Genomic DNA, 16066 nt, shown 5'->3' on the forward strand with positions numbered 1-16066 from the left:
CTGGTTTAGTAGAATTAATGAGACAGAAACTCGATGGGAGTAGGTTGAAAAGCAAACACAAGAAAGAGAATTAGGGGCACTGTGTATAGACAATTGCCTTCACAATTTTGTTTGTGAAGTGGAGAAGTAAAATAAGACAGTACGTGGAGGAGACTGTGGCTTAACATGCCCATGCACATTTTTCTTCATGTTTTTCGAGAATCATTTTCAAAGAATGGGTGAATTGCCACAAAACAGAAGAACATTTTTAATATCTAACTTATTTGATTTAAACAATTGCTTAGATATTTAATACATTGCTTATTTGGCTAAAAATTAATTTAGCATTGTTCTAATTCATATCACTTTGTAGTGAATTTCAATGGTAACTCATTTGCTTGCTAATTTAATTTCTTTTTTCAATCAACTTTTACAATCAAGCTTCATTTTCTTTTATCTGCCACTTCCTTTAATTTTATATTGGTAATTTACATTATTTATCATTTTATATCTCTAATCATTGACACATACATTTTCTATAAATTATAGCCATATTCTTTTGATGGACACTTGTTTTTAATTTTTCCTGTGTACAAAGACCTGGACAGTTCCTTGTACATTTCTCCAAGGGCTGTTTAGGACATAGAACCAAGGCTCTCCCTAGTCACATTCATTCCTCTTTTGAGTTTACATGTATTCAGTGCCCTTTCTTGTCCACCTGTTTTTACATTAAATTCAGTATTTCATTGGCAGTTTTTTTCCTTTTTTGATCTATGATACGAGAATCTAAATTGCTTTCTGTTAGAGTGCAAGGCAATTTTTCTAGAACATTTTATTGAAATATTATTTCTTTCCTTATTAACAATAGGTACATCTTTAGCATAAATCTAATTAATTCTGATAATACAACTATTTTTGAGATTTTCTTTGTTTTATTAATATGATTACTGAACTTTACTCATTGCTACACTTGTTTTACTACAGCTACTTTAAAACTTATTTAATACTTCTGGTTGAGGTAGCAAACCAAGGTCAAGAATTCCTTTTGGCTTTTAAATATTATTGCTTGCAGTAGTTCCTGACTAGTTTTAGAATTGTTCTAAGGTTAAGAGCGTTGGCTTAATGAGAATCACAAACATTTGTGGATCCCCAAATGGCTAATTATAACAAAGAAGAGACATCCAATAAAAATGAATGAAAGAAATGGTATCAGAGAATCTTTCTCCCAAAACTTAAGGCTAAGAACAATTACTAAGTAATATATGGGAAAAGTTATAACATTAGCCAGGAAAAAAAGAACAGAGAGCAAGAGAGAGTTGAAGGATTGAATAAATTCAAATTTAAGAAATGATGACAGCAATCCATAGTATGAAACTTAAGGAGTCATACATACCTCACAATATAGGATGTAGTGTTGACCCACCCATTTGGCCAGTTGGTATACATATATACGTATAATTTTACTTTTCGTTCATTTTGTTACATTGTTATATTTAATGTGAAAAACTTGTCCTAGCTAGTTCCGTACTATCACCTTGCCCTGAAAATCTCTTGCAGTTATATCCTGTTTAATATTCAGAAGTTATTAACTTGTACGTTCCAAATTACTGGAGAAACAAGAAGCTGGGTTGGCAAAGCAGAGCTAGGGATGACTGAGCTGCTGCCAGCACTGCGCTGCCAGCCAACCGTGCACAGGTCCTGCCCAGGCTCTGGACTTTAGCAGCTCAAGACACATGTGGTCAACTGGGGAAAGGATGAGGGAAGACAGGGTTGCAGCTATGGTGGCCATGAGCTTCTGCAGGGGATCACAGTGCATTGTCAGTGAGAGGTAGCTGAGATTTGCTGGCTGCTGGAGTTAGAGTAGGAACATGGCCACGACTCAACCCTCTCCATCTGCCAAGCCCTTCTCTGCAGAGGTCAAGGTGCTCCTGATATCCAGGAATGCACAGAAATGCAGTAAATAGAGGTAGGTGCAAGCACCAACACTGCCCACATGTCACAAGCTGGTCAAGAACCCAGGAGCTCATTGCATCAATGTTTAGGTGCGTTTAAGTTCTGATTCCACTAGAAGAATAATGCACCAGTCATGTAATGCTCAATTGCTCAATAAACAAAGCATCAAGAACTATGAAATACTTGTAGGAGCCAGCAGCCCCTCAAGAATTTGAACTGCCACTCCCCGCCCCACAACCAGCTGCCCTGGGACCAGGCCCCACCTATCAGCGGGCCAGCAGCCACCACACAAGGCAGGGCCTGGCAGCCAACTGGGCCAGGGGCCAGCCACTTACCAGTGTGTCCACAGTAGTCAGCTCCACCAAAACAGAAGGGCCCACACAGCCCACACAGGGGGCACCCCTAGAGCATACAGCCTGGTGATCAGAGGAGAGTGTGCTGCTGGGCCCCCTAGGACATCTCCTGCATCAGATCACTTCTCTAATATCCAAAACTATAGCTGATCTACCTATGTAGAAATAAACACAGAGAATTAGGTAAAATGAGGAGACGGAGGAATATATTCCAAACAAAAGAACGAGCCAAAACCTCAGAAAAAGAACTGAAGTGGAGATAAGGAATCTACCCAATAAAAGAGTTCAAAGTAATGATCATAAAGATGCTCAGCAAACTCAGGAGAAGGACACATCAACACAGTGAGAATTTTAACAAAGGCTTAGAAAATATAAAGAAGAACCAAACAGAGCTGAAGTATACAATAACTGAAATAAAAAATACATTAGAAAGAATCAACAGTAGATTAGATGATACAGAGGAATGGATCTGTGAACTGGAACCCAGAGCAGTGGAAATCACCCAAGCTAAACAGAAAAAAGAATTTAAAAAAATGAGGATAGGGCTTCCCTGGTGGCACAGTGGTTGAGAGTCCGCCTGCCGATGCAGGGGACACGGGTTCGTGCCCCGGTCCGGGAAGATCCCACATGCTGCTGGGCATGCGCGTCCGGAGCCTGTGCCCCAAAATGGGAGAGGCCACAACAGTGAGAGGTCCACGTACCGCAAAAAAAAAAAAAAAAAAAAAGAGGATAGTTTAAGAGGCCACACTTACATGATCAACTAATCTATGACAAAAAAAACGCAAGAATATTACAATGGGGAAAACACAGTCTCTTCAATAAATGGTTGGGAGAACTACACAGCTATATGTAAAAGAATGAAACAACTATTTCCTCACACTATATACAAAAATAAACTTAAAATGGATTATAGACTTAAATGTAAGACCTGAAACAATAAAACTCCTAGAAGAAAACATAAGCAGTATGCTCTTTGACACAGCAATATTTTTTTTGGATCCGTCTCCTCAGGCAAGGGAAATAAAAGCAAAAATAAACAAATGGGACTACATCAACCTAAAAAGCTTTTGCACAGTGAAGGAAACTATCAACAAAATGAAAAGGCCATCGGCTGAATGGGAGAAAATACTTGCAAACAATATATTCAACGGGAAAAAAATGCAAAATATACAAAGGACATATACAACTCAACATCAATAAAACAAACAACCTGATTAAAAATGGGCAAAGGATATGAATAGACATTTTTCTAATGAAAATATACAGATGGCTAACAGACACATGAAAAGATCTTCAACACCATTAATCATCAGGGAAATGCAGTTGAAAAACACAATTAGACACCACCTTACCCCTGCCAGAATGGCTATTATTAAAAGGACAACACATAACAAGTGTTGGCGAGGATATTGAGAAAAGGGGACCCTTGTGCACTGTTGATGGGATTGTAAATTGGTGCAGCCACTATGGAAAACAGTCTGGATGTTTTCCAAAACATTAAAAATATAACTGCCATATGACCCAGCAATTTCACTCCTGGGTATTTACCAGAAGGAAAGAAAAACCCTAATTTGGAAAGATATATGCACTTCAATGCTCACTGCAGCATTATTTATAATAGTCAAGATATGGAAGCAACCTAAGTGTCCATTCATATTTGAAAAAAGAAAATATGGTATACAAACATGATGGAATATTAGTCATAAAAAGAAAAACAATTCCTGCCATTTGCAACAACATGGATAGATCTAGAGCAGGGGTCCGCAACCCCCAGGCCATGGACTGGTTTATGGTTTTCTGTCTACATTTATGGTCTTCTGCCTCCAGCTGTATTTTCAGACAAGTTGCAGAATGGCTGGCTGTTGAAGGAGGCAATCAGAGCCTGGAAATCAGAGCCTGATTGGAAATTCAATAAAGGCAGAAAATAAATACTTCATATAACACAACATGTATACATCACCCAAATTCAGTTTTTAGATAACACTGCTAGTCAAACACAGAAATGTTCTCAGGATGACAAGGCTGGTTTGTAACAGGTATAAGGAAAGTGATGACCAAATTAATGGTACCATAAAAAGTCTGTCACAAGGGAATGGTGCCTATTATGACTGGGACAAATGGGAATTAGGGAGAAAGAACTTATCATTATTTATCTATTTAAGATTGTCCTGGAGAAAGAATGCTCAGATTCCCGGCAGTCTTTCTCATCCTTGTGGACTTTGATATTCCCAAAATTGGTAAAGAGCTCAAGCTGTGCATTCAGAGGGCCTGGATTCTAAAATGAGGCCAGGACCTTGGGAACGTTATTAATCGCTCCATGGCTCTGTTTTCTTCTCTATAAAAATGAGAATAATGAAAGAAACTACATCAGCCTGTTTTGTTAACAGGTGTAAAGGTTTGAGATACAGCAACGATAAAGGAATAGAGCAACGCATTTTAACACATTAATTTTTAAAAAGTCTGTTTAGCAAAGCATCATAAAATTTTAAAACACATGGTATTAAAAAACCTTATAACGTATAATAGAGCATTAACATTTTTACTGATAGGAAGAGCTCAAGAAAGTTTAGGAATCCAAAAAAAATCTGGGCAAAAGAATATAAAGAGGCGATTTACAGAAGCAGAAATAACTGAGTGGGTAACATACATATGCTAAATAATCAGTCTCCTAGTGATCACAGATTTTGTAAATGAAATCTCAAATGAAAAATCTGATGAACAGCAACAACAAAAAGATTGCTTGGTGGTAGTTGGGGTAAAAGTGCACAGTTACACAGAGTTGGTAGAAGTGTAAAAATTTCAAACACTATTGATCATTAGTTTAGTAACATCTATCAAAAATTCTAAAGCATTAGACCCAGGAAATATGTTAGCAGTATGTGTCTATCTTACAGAAATACTAAGTGAATACTCAAATTTGCTCATTGTGTAGCATTATTTATATGAACGGTAATTGAAATCAACTTAATGTGTGACAGTACAGATGAATGGTTAAGTAAATCAGGATTCCTTCACAGAATACTGTGCAGCCACATTAACTTAAATAAGGTGGACCAATGCTCACCAGCATCCAAGGATGTTCGTGATAGAAATTCTGAGTGTCTTCTCAAGTGAAAAAGCAAGTTAAGGGATAAGAGTAAACACATTGGTGAAAATTGATATCTAGCTATTCCTAAAGATTAGGATTTTAGGAAATAAAGGGTAGAGATAAGATCATTTGACTTCCTTTTGTTTTCTGGAACCTATAGATCGCTTTTTGTTTACTTAAAAAAATAAGCTATATACTTAGAATTGATTTTTTAATATTGTTTCCAACATTTCTATTAGATTGAAGCAAGGGATGTCCATCTTAGCTTAGGATCCCACACGTTTGATACTGAAAAAAGAGCACTGTCTTTGTATCGCCAGGAGAAAACATGGGGGAAAATGGTTGACTGGACTCTTTAAAAGGCAGAGGTAGAGCAGACAGCATTGACCACTTAAAACTTTAGATAGCAGTCAGAGTTGTCTACCAATACAGAAAGAAGAGAATGCTAGTGATGTTTCTCATTTAATAAAAACTTCGAGATAATTTTATACAAAAGTAATGTTTTCAATCTTGGAAGTTTATTTCTTCAACATTTGAGTTTTCTTAGTATGAATGAATAAAAAGCACCTCTTGGCTTTTTTCTCCAGACTCTTCTAGGTCTTAGAGCTATGTTTCTGCTCCTCTTGGTAGTGGTTTGTTTCCTCTATAGAGCCAGAGCTTGCACCAAAAGGATCCTTTTGATTCAGTATCCTGCTCCAAATTTACCTTTAGCTGTTCCATCAGCTGAGAAATCCTTCATGGGTCTCTATTCCAATCCTTAGGTACACTCTTGGCAGAAAATAGCAGGGAGGGTCTGCTGGAATGTGCCTTATGGAAGAAAAAAACATTGAACAAGGTCTTCTGGTACAGACATAGCAAAGATCTCCTACCTGCAGAGAATATAAATCTAAATCATGTTTTGATATTTATATATATATCCATAAAACCATCACAATTAAGATAATGAAGATGCCAGTCACCCTCCAAAGGTTTCTTCATGCACCTTTGTAATCCCTTTCCCTTTCCAACCTCATCTCTCACCCTGCCAGTCAGCCCTTTCCATCCCTAAAGACAAGTTTGCATTTCCTACAATTTCATGTAAATGGAATAACACAGTATGTGCTCTTTTTCTTTTCATTCGGCTTCAACATTTTAAGATTCACCCATATTTTACCATGTTTCAATAGTTGATTGTTTTTATTGCTGAATAATCTTCCATTTTATGGATCTATGATAATTCATTGTTTCACTTGTTGATGGACATTTTTCTCCCCAGGGTTTTTAAATAGGAATAAAGCTGCTCAGAACATTCATGTATAAGTCTTTATGAGGACATGTACTTTCATTTCTCTCAGGTAAATATCTAAGAGTAGAACAGCTGTATCATATGAAAGGTATAGGTTTTACATTTCAGGAAACTGCCAAACCATTTTCCAAAGTGGTTGTACCATTTGATATTTCCACCAGCAATGGAGAATTCCAGTGATGTCACATCCTCTGTACCAGTTATGGACAATCTTTTTAATTTTAGCCACTTCCATAAATAGGAAGTGGTATTTAATTGTGCTTTTAATTTGTATCTCCCTGGTGACTAATAATGTTGAGCATCTTTTCACATCTTTGACATTTACACATGCACATTTTCCTTGGGAACCTGCCTGTAAAAGTCTATCAAATCAGTGCAAAATACTTTACAGAAAAAAATTTAAAGAACTTCCATTCTTCTGCCCCAAATTTTGCTCAAGTTGTGAGGTGACTCAGGTCATGGTCTGGACAAGAGGCACATCTTAGTGTTTCTCCAACAAAAAGCGAGTGCTTCCCATCTGTTATTTCTGGAAAACACATCTGACTGATCTCTGAGATCCAGGGGATGCTGGGCAGTTTCAAGGAGTCCACATCACGCTGCCTTCCCTGAGATTTCTCTGTAGCATCTTCAGTACAAAGGGCCCAGGATGTTTGGGATGAGACTCTCTTGGAGAAATTCCACATTGGACATCATCATCAGCAGAACAGCTGGAGATGTGTTTGGGACAAGAGAGAGATTTAGAAGAGAGCTTGCTAGAAGTGAGGATTCAAGACTGGATAAGAAGAGTTACTTTCAAGGAATGAACCTTTCCCTAAAGGGGGAAGAATACAGACCCCATGTTTAACAAACTGTCGCAGTGGGAATCAACAGGTGCTTTCTCTTCATTAACAAACTTGTAAACGAAATTAAAGAAAAAAAGTAAGAAAACTAAGCTTTCACAAAACGGTGACAAAATGATCCTTACAAAGTTCAGGTTTTCATGCATTTTAGAAGTTCCTTTACCAACTGAAAACTGAAGCCTAGAATCAACAATGGTGACCTTAAAAGCAGAGAAATATGAATTATATTCAATGATCATAAGGCTGACAGCTTTAAATTTATCACATATTTATTTTCTACATGTTATTTATATCTTATAGAACAAAATGTTCTCATTACAATGTATAAAACTTTATTTTGTAAACATACATGCAATTTCTCAAAAGTTATGTGCTCATGTGTTCAATTTTTAAATCTAAATCAATGCACACAGAAACTGCAATGGAGTTGATGTTTTCCCATGTGAGACCTACACTGGAAACAAGAATACCTATATTTCCCAGGCTGATTTTGGGGCTGAATCTCAGTGAAGCATCTTTGTTCAGGACCAATGGACATATTAAGTTCTTGGGATGAGGGAGAATCTGCAGGCACCTGACATAAGTCAAAGAATGCTAAGTCCATACTTTTATCATAACAAATTTGAGGATATGGACCAATAAAGAGCTAGACATGCTTTTATAGACAAGAACTAGGAATGGAGAATGCAAAAATAAAACAGCAGTGCTTGAGTCACAGACCTGGGGAGCTCTCATCCACAGTATATTGATTCTGTTCTGATATTGCCTCTTATCTAAACTTATGCCTTTGGTTATATCTATAAAAGAAAGATGAAAATATGTGCAGGCAAGCTGCAGTTTAGAAAGCACCATAGAAAAGCACATGTGTTTATAGCCACATCCATCCCAAGTGGAAAATGCTTAGTATAGGAGAACATCCTGCAGAGATAATGGCTGGAGAGTGGGGGAATGCAGTCAGTGCCACCTGACTATTCAGATGGTCAACAAGTAACCTGGGCAGAAACAGGCATGAGTATCTGGAGAATTTGGGTTAGCTGGTCTAGAAGCCAGTCTGTATCATTCACACATGGGTGCCTGTACATGTGTGTGTGTGTCGGAGGGTAGGGGGGTGGTTCACGCATGTGCCTTTGTTCTTGTGTGTGTGTTGAAAGCTATTCGGCTACAGCAGCAAAAAGCCTAGTGTCTACAAGGAAATAGTGTATACAAAGCACTTAGAATACTAAGAGTTTTATTTCTCTTTCTTTGTATTTCTCTTTCTTCTCTGATTGCCACAGCCAGGACTTTCAAAACCATGTTGAATAAACGTGGCGAGAGTGGACATCCTTGTTTTGCTCCTGATCTTACAGGAAATGCTTTCAGCTTTTACCATTGAGTATGATGTTGGCTGTAGGTTTGTCATATATGGCCTTTATTATGTTGAGGTAGATTCCCTCTATGCCCACTTTCTGGAGAGTTCTTATCATAAATGGGTGCTGAATTTTGTCAAAAGATTTTCCTGCATCTATTGAGATGACCACATGGTTTTTATTCTTCAATTTGTTGATGTGGGGTATCACACTTATTGATTTGAGAATGTTGAAGAATCCTTGCATCCCTGGGATAAATCCCACTTGATCATGGTGTATGATCCTTTTAATGTATTATTGGATTCGGACTGCTAGTATTTTGTTGAGGGGTTTTGCATCTATGTTAATCAGTGATATTGCCCTGTAATTTTCTTTTTTTTGTGGTATCTTTGTCTGGTTTTGGTATCAGGATGATGGTGGCCTCATAGAATGAGTTTGGGAGTTTTCCTTCCTCTGCAAATTTTTGGAACAGTTTCAGAAGGGTAGGTGTTAGTTCTCCTCTAAATGTTTGATAGAATTTGCCTGTGAAGCCATCAGGTCCGGTACTTCTGTTTGCGGGGAGTTTTAAAATCACAGGTTCAATTTCAGTGCTTGTGATTGGTCTGTTCATAGTTTTTATTTCCTCCTGGTTCAGTCTTGGGAGACTGTACCTTTCTAAAAATTTGTCAGTTTCTTCCAGGTTGTCCATTTTATTGGTATACAGTTGCTTGTAGTATTCTCTTATGATCCTTTGTATTTCTGTGGTGTCAGTTGTAACTTCTCCTTTTTCATTTCTAATTTTATTGATTTTAGTCCTCTCCCTTTTTTTCTTGATGAGTCTGGTTAAAGGTTTATCAATTTTGTTTATTTTTTCAAAGAACCAGCTTTTCATTTAATTGATCTGTATTATTGTTTTCTTTGTCTCTATTTCATTTATTTCTGTTCTGATCTTTATGATTTCTTTCCTTCTACTAACTTTAGGTTTTGTTTGTTCTTCTTTCTCTAGTTGCTTTAGGTGTAAGTTGAGGTTGTTATTTGAGATTCTTCTTATTTCCTGAAGCAAGCCTGTATTGGTATAAACTTCCTCCTTAGAACGCTTTTGCTGCATCCCATAGGTTTTGGATCATTGTGCTTCCATTTTCATTCATCTCTAGGTATTTATGATTTCCTCTTCAATTTCTTCAGTGATCCATTGGTTGTTTAGTAGCATATTGTTTAGCCTCCATGTGTTTGTGTATTTTATAGTTTTTTTTCTTGTAGTTAATTTCTAACCTCATAGTGTTGTGATCAGAAAAGATGCTTGATATGATTTCAATTTTCTTAAATTTACTGAGGCTCACCTTGTGGCCCAGCATGTGGAGAGTGTTCCATGTGCACTTGAGAAGAATGTGTATTCTGCTGCTTTTGGATGGAGTACTCTATAAATATCAATTAAGTCCATCTGGTCTAATGTGTCATTTAAGGCCTGTGTTTCCTTTTGATTTTCTGTCTGGATGATTTGTCCATTGATGAAAGTGGGGTGTTACAGTCCCCCACTATTATTGTGCTACTGCTGATTTCTCCCTTTATAGATGTTAGTACTTGCCTTATATATTGAGGTGTTCCTATGCTGGATGCATATATATTTACAATTGTTATATCGTCTTCTTGGATTGATCCCTTGATCATTATGTAGTGTCCTTCTTTGTCTCTTATAGCAGTCTTTATTTTAAAGTCTATTTCGTCTGAAATGAGCATTGCTACTCCACCTTTCCTTTGATTTCCATTTGCATGGAATGCCTTCTTCCACCTCCTCAATTTCAGTCTGTATGTGTCTCTAGGTCTGAGGTGGGTCTCTTGTAGACAGCATATATACAGGTTTTCTTTGTGTATCCACTCAGCCAGTCTATGTCTTTTGGTTGGAGCATTTAATCCATCTACATTTAAGGTAATTATTGATACATATGTTCCTATTACCATTTTCTAATTGTTTTGGGTTTGTTCTCATAGGTCTTTTTCTTCTCTTGTGTTTCCTGCCTTGAGAAGTTCCTTTACTATTTGTTGCAAAGCTGGTCTGGTGGTACTGAATTCTCTTAGCTTTTGCTTGTCTGTAAAGCTTTTGATTTCTCCATCAAATCTGAATGAGAGCCTTGCTGGGTAGAGTATTCTTGGTTGTAGGTTCTTCCCTTTCATCACTTTAAATGAGATGAAAGGCAAAACCTTTCTGGTTTGCAGAGTTTCTGCTGAGAAATTAACTGATAACCTTATGGGAGTTCCCTTGTATGTTATTTGTTGTTCTTCCCTTGTTGCTTTCAGTATTTTTTGTCTTTAATTTTTATCAGTTTGATTACTGTGTGTCTTGGCATGTTCTTCCTTGGGTTTATCTTGCCTGGGAATCTCTGCACTTCCTGGACTTGGTTGACTGTTTCCTTTCCCATGTTAGGGAGGAGTTCAGCTATTATCTCTTCAAATATTTTCTCAGGTCCTTTCTCTCTTCTCCTTCTGGGACTCCTACAATGTGAATGTTGTTGCATTTAATGTTGTCCTAGAGGTCTCTTAGGCTGTCTTCATTTCTTTTCATTCTTTTTTCTTTATTCTGTTCCATGGCAGTGATTTCCACCATTCTGTCTTCCAGGTCATTTACCCGTTCTTCTGCCTCAGTTATTCTGCTATTGATTCCTTCTAGTGTATTTTTCATTTCAGTTCATCTCTGTTCTTTAGTTCTTCTAGGTCTCCGTTAAACATTTCCTGCCTCTTCTCAATCACTGCCTCCATTCTTTTTCCAAAATGCTGGATTATCTTCACTATCATTATTCTGAATTCCTTTTCTGGATAGTTGCCTATCTCCACTTCATTTAGTTGTTTTTCTGGGGTTTTACCTTTTTCCTTCATCTGGGACATAATCCTTTGCCTTTTCATTTTTTTCTAACTTTCTGTGATTGTTGTTTTTGTTCTGCAGGTTGCAGGATTGTAGTTCTTCTTGCTTCTGCTGTCTGCCCTCTGGTGGTTGAGACTATCCAAGAGGCTTGTGCAAGATTCCTTATGGGAGGGACCGGTGGTGGGTATAGCTGGGTCTTGCTCTGGTGGGCAGGGCTGTGCTCAGTAAAACTTTAATCCATTTGTCTGCTGATGGGTGGGGCTGTTTTCCCTCCCTGTTAGTTCTTTGGCCTGAGGTGATCCATCACTGGAGCCTACAGGCTATATGGTGGGGCTAGTGGCAGCCTCTGGGAGAGCTCATGCCAATGGGTACTTCCCAGAACTGCTGCTGCCAGTGTCCTTGTCCCTGCAATGAGCCACAGCCGCCTGCTGCCTCTGCAGGAGACCCTCCAACACCAGGTAGGTTTGATTCAGTCTCCTATGGGGTCACTGCTCCTTTCCCTTGGTCCTGGTGCACACAACACTTTGTGTGTACCCTCCAAGAGTGGAGTCTCTGTTTCCCCAAGTCCTGTGGAAGTTCTGCAGTCAAATCCCACTGACCTTCAAAGTCAGATTCCCTGGGGACTCCTAGTCCCCTTGCCAGACTCCCAAGCTGGGAATCCTGATGAGGGGCTCAGAACCTTCACTCCAGTGGGAGAACTTCTGTGGTATAATTGTTCTCCAATTTGTGGGTCACCCACCCAGCGGGTATGGGATTTGATTTTATAGTGATTGTGCCCCTCCTACTGTCTCATTGCAGCTTCTCCTTTGTCTTTGGATGTGGGGTATCTTCCTGTTGATGGTTGTTCAGCCGTTAGCTGTGATTTTGGTGCTCTTACAAGAGAAGGTGAGTGCACATCCTTCTACTCCGCCATCTTGAACCAATCTCCTTTGCTTGTTTTCTTTTTAAGGGGAAAATTTCATTAAAATTCTACCTTAAAGTTGTTTTCCTGGAATGTATGTAAATTGGGGATTTCAATTTGAACCAGTAGAGGGCAGAATAACATTAGTCATAGAAGGCATTTGCTTACCGTGTCAATAGTAAGCAAATTTAAGTCCAGGTATTCATATGTCTTAGTGCATTTGGTTAGTTAACATAACACCATGTTATGTTCATCCTTAATGAACACAAGACTTATTTTTTTTAACAGCACTCAGCCATTCAAATACCCTTCTTAGCAAAGAGAAACCAGAGGACAAAGATATGTTATTAAAATCAGAATGGAAAAAATTCCAGAACTTCCCTTAAATTATATTGGATGCCTGATATGGTCAGATTACGTAGTATATAACAACACAGGCTGACATAGCCATTTTAAGCTTACCTCTTCCTCTTCATTTTTACATTATTTACTTATTCTAGATTTTTGTAAATATATTTAATTTTTTAATACAATGGCACTTGGAAGATTTTTGAACAATGTTTTTCTAAGTTGGTTACCATAATTGATAAGGCAACCAGTAACATGGATTTTTGATCCAACTCCTGGGAACAATTCAAAACAATCTATTCATCAGTATTTAACATGAGAAAAATAAACTTTCATCTCAAATATTTTGATGTGATATTTGTAAGAAAAAGAAATTATATGCATCATCTTTAAAAATTCCAAACTGATGAGAAATAAACAGAAACATGAGAATAATATCAAGCAGCTTTCTTTATAAATAGGAGAAATGATAAACTGGAATACAGGCATACCTCAGAGATCTTGCAGGTTCAGTTTCAGACCACTGCAATAAAGCCAATATTTCAATAAAGTGAGTCACACAAATTTTTTGCTTTCCCAGTGCATCTATGTTTATATTATACTGTAGTCTATTAAGTGTGCAATAACATTTTATGTCTAAAAAAATGATGCACATACCTAAATTAAAAAATACTTTATTGCTAAAAATGCTAACCATCATCTGAGCCTTCAGTGAGTCATCATTTGTGCAATAGTAACATCAAAGATCACTGATCATGAATCACCATAACAAATATAATAATAATGAAAAAGTTTGAAATATTGTGAGAATTACCAAAATGTGACACAGAGACACAAAGTTTGAAAATTGGTGCTGATAGACTTGCTCAACGCTGGGTTGTCACAAATCTTCCATTTGTAAAAAATGCAGTATCTACAAAGCACAATAAAGAAGATATGCCTGTATTCTTCCTAAAAATTAGGTAAAAGACAACAATGCCTACCTCCCTTCTAGTATTTAATATTGTGGTGGAATAATAACTATAAATATGAAGCAAACAAAAGGAAGCAAAATTATTATAGTAAGTAGAAAATACAGCTCCTTAAGGTAAAAGTAAGACTACCTTTGAGCCCTATTAATGAACACTCCACCATAAGTCTAACCACTCTGAGTCCTCTATCACCATGGATTGGTTTTGCCAATTTCTGAACTTCTTATAAATGAAAATACACTTCAGATACTTTATTTATATCTAGCTTTTTCACTCAATGCTATGTCTGTGAAATCATCCATATTGGTTTTGTGTATCAATAATTCATTGTTTTCATTGTTATGTACTATGTTATTTGAATAGATCAAAATATATGTGTCACTTTAGTATTAATGTACTTTTGCTTTCTTTGGCATGTGTAGGGGCTACTATGATTACGGCTTCTGTGAGCATACTTGAACATTTCTTTTGGTGGATCTAAGCAATAATTTCTATTGGATATATGCCCAGTAGTGGAGTGGCTTTGTCACAGGGTACATACATGCTTATCTTTATAGAATCTACCAAACACTTTTCAAAAGTTTTGATAATTTATACTCCCGTCAACAATTGTAATGTCAGTATTTTAAATTTTTTAATTTAATATTTTTAGTTTTAGCTGTTCTGGTGTGTGTGTTGTGGTATGAGATTCTGGCTTTAATTTACCTCCCATGAGCAGTCACGATGTTGATCACTTTTTTTCAAGTTTATCGATGGTTTGGATATCTTCTTCTATGAAGTACAGTTTATATCTTCCTCTGTGAAGTGCAGTTTCACAAAGTGTGAAGATACTTTCTCATTTTCTTGTTGATACTGAAACACGTATTTTAAAAATTTGCAAGAAAGCTACAGATGTAAATAAGCTAGAGATGCAATTAAGTTCATAATCTTCTGAGTTTTTAAAAATCTGGTTAGTCTGGCAACATCACAATGGTCTTTTGGATTGCTGCAGGATCCTTCTGAGTTTGTAGAGTTTTGTTGTAGGTTCATACTTCCTGCAGGTAAGAGATCTTGGCTAATTCTTTACCAGAAGTCCTTTTCTCAATGTCTTTCTTCCCTAACTTGCATCCCAGAAGTTCTTCCTTCGCGTTAATTTCATCCAAGAGCATCCCTTCTGATTGGAATAGATACATGTAGAGAAATTTCTTCTGGAACTTATTCAACAATTGCTGGAAGTGCTAAAGGTAAGTTTGAAGCAAGATATTGAGTTAGAGACATCCTTTTTAGTGAAAATATTTGCTCTAAAGAGAAAATAAGTTAATACCAAGAGGTGCAGAAACATAGATCCAAGATCTAGAATAGTGCTGGAGGAAACAATCAGGATACACTTTATTCATCCATAAACTACTATGAAAAACCATATAGTAAAGAAAAAAATCAGCATTCAGGAGTCAGTTACTTACTCTTATTTAAAGCTATATCAATGGTTTTATTCATTAAATGAGAAACATATTAAAATTTTCTTATTTATATATTATCAGGAAAACATTTTTATCCAAATTCTGTCTGTTCCATCTTCACCTTTTAACAGAGTCCAGTGAAGTGGTTCCTCCATACTGTCCCTGGTGATACAAAGTCAGGAGTCATCTTCCAGTACCAACTTTGGGATACTGAGCTAAGATAAGCCCCCTTCTTTTCAGAAAAACAGAAATACTGGAAACAATTTAAAAGAGTCAATTTTAAACACATAGCTAAGAAAAAAAAAAATAAGAAGGGAAAGATACCTAGGTTCCAAAAGTTAAAATGGAGTTTAAAGATCTCATTTCTACCCTCCATTCCATCAAATCCCACTCTCTAGGAATAATGAGACATCAGTTTTCCCCAGTGTAATCATTCTTATTCCTTAATTAGCTTTTTCATTCAACGTCATTCAATATGTTATGAACAAGCTTGGATTTAGGTGACTGTTCTTTACCTAAATGAATTTAATTGCTGTGTAGTTAGTATTCCATAATATGAGGGGATCAATGTTTACTTAACCAATCCTCTATAATAGCACATTAATTTGACTACAATTCCCTTTTATATAAATAGGGCTGCTATAAATAAATTCGTATTCATATTTGGGCAGGGGTATGGACAGAATATTTCTGTAATATAAGTACCTAGAACTGCATTTGGTGAGTCC

General features: G+C 36.9%; 1 protein-coding gene across 1 annotated transcript in view; it reads right to left on the reverse strand.

Moving 5' to 3' along the window:
- The window catches only part of IFNE (interferon epsilon), a 60163-nt gene that overhangs the window by 1415 nt on the left and 42682 nt on the right, over positions 1–16066 (reverse strand). Inside the window, exons 3-6 of the mRNA XM_032633886.1 lie at positions 14605–15116; positions 13420–13451; positions 6079–6180; positions 2268–2440 (exon numbers count right to left, since the gene is read on the reverse strand). The gene's annotated coding sequence lies outside the window, so the exon portion shown is untranslated. The remainder of the gene's footprint in view (positions 1–2267; positions 2441–6078; positions 6181–13419; positions 13452–14604; positions 15117–16066) is intronic.

The sequence above is a fragment of the Phocoena sinus genome, chromosome 6 (assembly GCF_008692025.1).
Source record: "Phocoena sinus isolate mPhoSin1 chromosome 6, mPhoSin1.pri, whole genome shotgun sequence".
Classification (NCBI taxonomy): Eukaryota; Metazoa; Chordata; class Mammalia; order Artiodactyla; family Phocoenidae; genus Phocoena; species Phocoena sinus.